Source organism: Oncorhynchus gorbuscha, linkage group LG04, assembly GCF_021184085.1.
Source record: "Oncorhynchus gorbuscha isolate QuinsamMale2020 ecotype Even-year linkage group LG04, OgorEven_v1.0, whole genome shotgun sequence".
NCBI classification, from domain to species: Eukaryota; Metazoa; Chordata; class Actinopteri; order Salmoniformes; family Salmonidae; genus Oncorhynchus; species Oncorhynchus gorbuscha.
Genome location: NC_060176.1, coordinates 79,308,440 through 79,312,702, shown reverse-complemented (window position 1 = coordinate 79,312,702; position 4,263 = coordinate 79,308,440).

Genomic DNA, 4,263 nt, shown 5'->3' with positions numbered 1-4,263 from the left:
ATGCTGCGACCCTAATCAAATAGTATTTAATGACTCCAAGTAACAAAAACGTTGCTAGGTTATTGTAACATTTAAACTTAAAATATGGTTATATTTTTTTGCACTGTGGGGATCACTGGTACAATTGAACGCAGCATTGTTGTATTGTAGTTGAGGTGCCAGCCTAGGCTACTGCTCAAAATGTATTGTAGTTGAGGTGCCAGTCTAGGCTACTGCTCAAAATGTATTGTAGTTGAGGTGCCAGCCTAGGCTACTGCTCAAAATGTATTGTAGTTGAGGTGCCAGCCTAGGCTACTGCTCAAAATGTATTGTAGTTGAGGTGCCAGCCTAGGCTACTGCTCAAAATGTATTGTAGTTGAGGTGCCAGCCTAGGCTACTGCTCAAAATGTATTGTAGTTGAGGTGCCAGCCTAGGCTACTGCTCAAAATGTATTGTAGTTGAGTTGCCAGCCTAGGCTACTGCTCAAAATGTATTGTAGTTGAGGTGCCAGCCTAGGCTACTGCTCAAAATGTATTGTAGTTGAGGTGCCAGCCTAGGCTACTGCTCAGTTGAGGTGCCAGCCTAGGCTACTGCTCAAAATGTATTGTAGTTGAGGTGCCAGCCTAGGCTACTGCTCAAAATGTATTGTAGTTGAGGTGCCAGCCTAGGCTACTGCTCAAAATGTATTGTAGTTGAGGTGCCAGCCTAGGCTACTGCTCAAAATGTATTGTAGTTGAGGTGCCAGCCTAGGCTACTGCTCAAAATGTTGCCATAGCCTGTTTCTCCTTTGCATGGTGTTTTGATGCAGGTTTTGTATTTTGGTTATTCATTGTCAAGCTTTAAAAACCGAAGACTGCAACATGTTAATAGCTAAACTAGGACTGTGGTATGTGTCTGTACACTTTCCCCTCTACTGCGCCAGGTAAACAACACACACGAAAGCAGCTGATTGATGTTGAATTCACCGACGCGAGCGCATCAGGCTGTAATTTCATAAAGGAGATGACTCAACTGTTGACTAATTTATACTCGCTTGTTGTGTCCCATCGTCCTTTAGTAGTGAAGTAAACCTACCTGCGTGTGAACCCTTTATCTTATAACTTTTTGACAAACAACATGACGTTTTCTGTAGGCTACAGCAACGATCCGTTGGAATCGTAACTTGGCACCGACATTTAGCCTACAAGTTAAAACTTCGGTCCGGTAGAAGATTCGGTCAGTGCCATTAGTGATGATATGATACAGCGCAGTGTGTGTGTGTGTGTGTGTGTGCGGGGGGCAATGCACTACCGTTTGGCGTACAGCAGATTGGCATTGCTCGCTGTGACTTGAAGCGCAGCGGAACATCCTTAGCTCCGCCAACCACCGGCTGTATGGAAGCCAAAATGAATTGACGACCCAAATCATAGCGCGGGCCGGATAGAAATGTGTCACGGGCCGATACATTTGGGTTGGACTTTTCTGGTCAATCATCCTACCTAAAAAAATGTTACATTTTTAACACAATGATAAGTTCAAATGCTTTATCTAAATGTTGAAAGTGTGTGGGCGACAGAGAGAAACCAAACGGTGCAGTTTGAGGACATGTGGCTGAGAGTGATGCGCGCGCTGGAGATGGGGGAATGGGCAGGGGTGAAGTGAATGTTTCTGTGCATCTGTATGCTGTCGTTTGTATGTTTTTATATTGTACAACATTCAAACGATACTTGTCAAATCTACAGTATTCAGGTTACAGCTCCACGGAAGCTGCATCACATGCTAATCACAAATACCAACCATAAACAAGTCTAATGTATTGTGTTTTTGTCAGAAGTCTGTCTCCTGGATAAAAGTACAAGGACTTTTAGATCAATATTGTATATGTGTAACCGATGTGAAATGGCTAGCTAGTTAGCAGTGGTGCGCGCTAAATAGCGTTTCAATGGGTCCCTGGTTCGGGCCCGGGTAGGGGAGAGGGACGGTCTAAAGTTATGTTTTGCGTCTTTTTTTGAAACAAACTCAACTGAGTTCCCTCCTTTGTTGAAGGAATGGAGTTTGTTCTGGACTTTCCCTTTCACCTCTTACGCCTGGTTGGCTTAAACGGGATTGTCTTTCATTTGGCAGGGAAACTGTTTTGATTTCCAGGAAAGCAGGTGTGTATGTGTGTGTCTCTTAAACACCAAGAGCTGTGTGGCAGAGGGAAAACAGTAGAGACTCAAAAAGGACAGTAGTTTCACTTCTCAAAAAGGTCTACCTCCGACTTCTACCTTTTCAGAGACCGATGTCTCCAATCTGGTGCAATCAACTACACCAAAAAATATTTACACATGATCCCTGTCAAACAACATATGATTAATAATATAATATAATATATGCCATTTAGCAGACGCTTTTATCCAAAGCGACTTACAGTCATGTGTGCATACATTCTACGTATGGGTGGTCCCGGGAATTGAACCCGTTACAAGCGCCATGCTCTACCAACTGAGCTACAGAAGGACCAAGGATTAAGAAGGATTAAGTAGTAGGAGAGTAGTGGACTTGTTCAAGTTTATTAGTAACACACAAGAATATGCTACAGTTCAACTGGGTCCATTTACCCGAAGCAAAGAACCAACCAGACAACGAAGTTGATTTAGGAAATGTTGTTTTAATACACGGTTCAACAAGGACGACGACAGTAGGCCTAAAGTGGTAAAAACACTCCAAATAGTTTTAAAAATGTTTAAATGACATCAAGTGGTTATAGGTATGAGTATGTTAAAGATTATAAAGCTGCGGTAGTAAACAGGAAGTGGAAATACTGTTTAACTAAGTCCAGAGAATTACATAACTATGTGTGTGTGTGTGTGTGTGTACAAGTTAAACAGCCAAAGGTTGGTTAGATACACATAGCTCTACTCCAATAAAACACTTTTTTTTTTTGCTTTTAAATTCATTTCAAAATCTGTTTGTGAGTGAGGAGTTAGTTTGGAGACATCAAAAAAGGTAGAAAGCCCCTCTACTCTCTCTGTCCTGATTAAAGGAATCAGCTAACCGTCAGCTAGTGTTCGCCCTGTAAGTGAGCAGAGACACCTAGTGAAGGCACTACAAATAGAGAACTGTTACAACCTGACAACCACCGCATCTACAGAGAGACACTCCTCCAAACACAAACCACACAGGCATACTGATAATGAATGACTACGCTGCTAATTCACACAAGAAACAAAAAAGAGCTGCAAAGACTAATTGCATTTGGCACAAAAGTTCTTAAAGAGGTTTTAACCAACTAACTCTCTTTCTCGAACCCTCACGGTAGGCTCTCACTGACTCAAAAAAACTGAAGTGCTGCCATCCTGGATTTCACCCTCAAAACCAAATCCAGACATTTTTAACACTGATAATGCCTTGAAGAAGTGAGGACAGGATATATTTAATATCCATGGACAGAAGGCTGTTTGGTCCGTAATACTGATATAGGTGGGAAAGTTACACTGCTTGTGTTCTTGCTGGACAGTGTTTTGACATCATGTTTAAAAGGCAGAAAATAAAATGACAGAAATACACATCACACGTGTGAACAGTACAGTGCACACACACCTTGGCGTACAGTTCACGTGCCCACACACACACACACACAGACACACAAAATGGCACATATCACGCATCATATCAACAGGGGTAAAAGTGGTTTGAGGTATTGACATAAATGACCCATCTAGTTTACCTCTTGTTTTTAGAACAATCCAAGAGGATGAATCCTCTGAGCCCTTTTAATCCAAGATGTTAGGAAACTGAATAATTCTATCACACCCTTCTGAAATAAAAACCTGAGGCATGGATGACAGCATTCTATCCCTTAGCTTGTAACAGAGATACCAAAGAATTGGTGACGCTAAGAGAAATGGAGGGAGTATGTTAGAGACACCAACAGAGTTCTACATCCCTTATATGAGGGCTGTCCAACCCTCTTCCTGGAGATCTACCATTCCTGTAGGTTGTCAGTCCAACCCTCTTCCTGGAGATCTACCATTCCTGTAGGTTGTCAGTCCAACCCTCTTCCTGGAGATCTACCATTCCTGTAGGTTGTCAGTCCAACCCTCTTCCTGGAGATCTACAGTCCCTGTAGGTTGTCAGTCCAACCCTCTCCCTGGAGATCTACAGTCCCTGCAGGTTGTCAGTCCAACCCTCTTCCTGGAGATCTACAGTCCCTGTAGGTTGTCAGTCCAACCCTCTTCCTGGAGATCTACCGTCCCTGTGGGTTGTCAGTCCAACCCTCTTCCTGGAGATCTACAGTCCCTGTGGGTTGTCAGTCCAACCCTC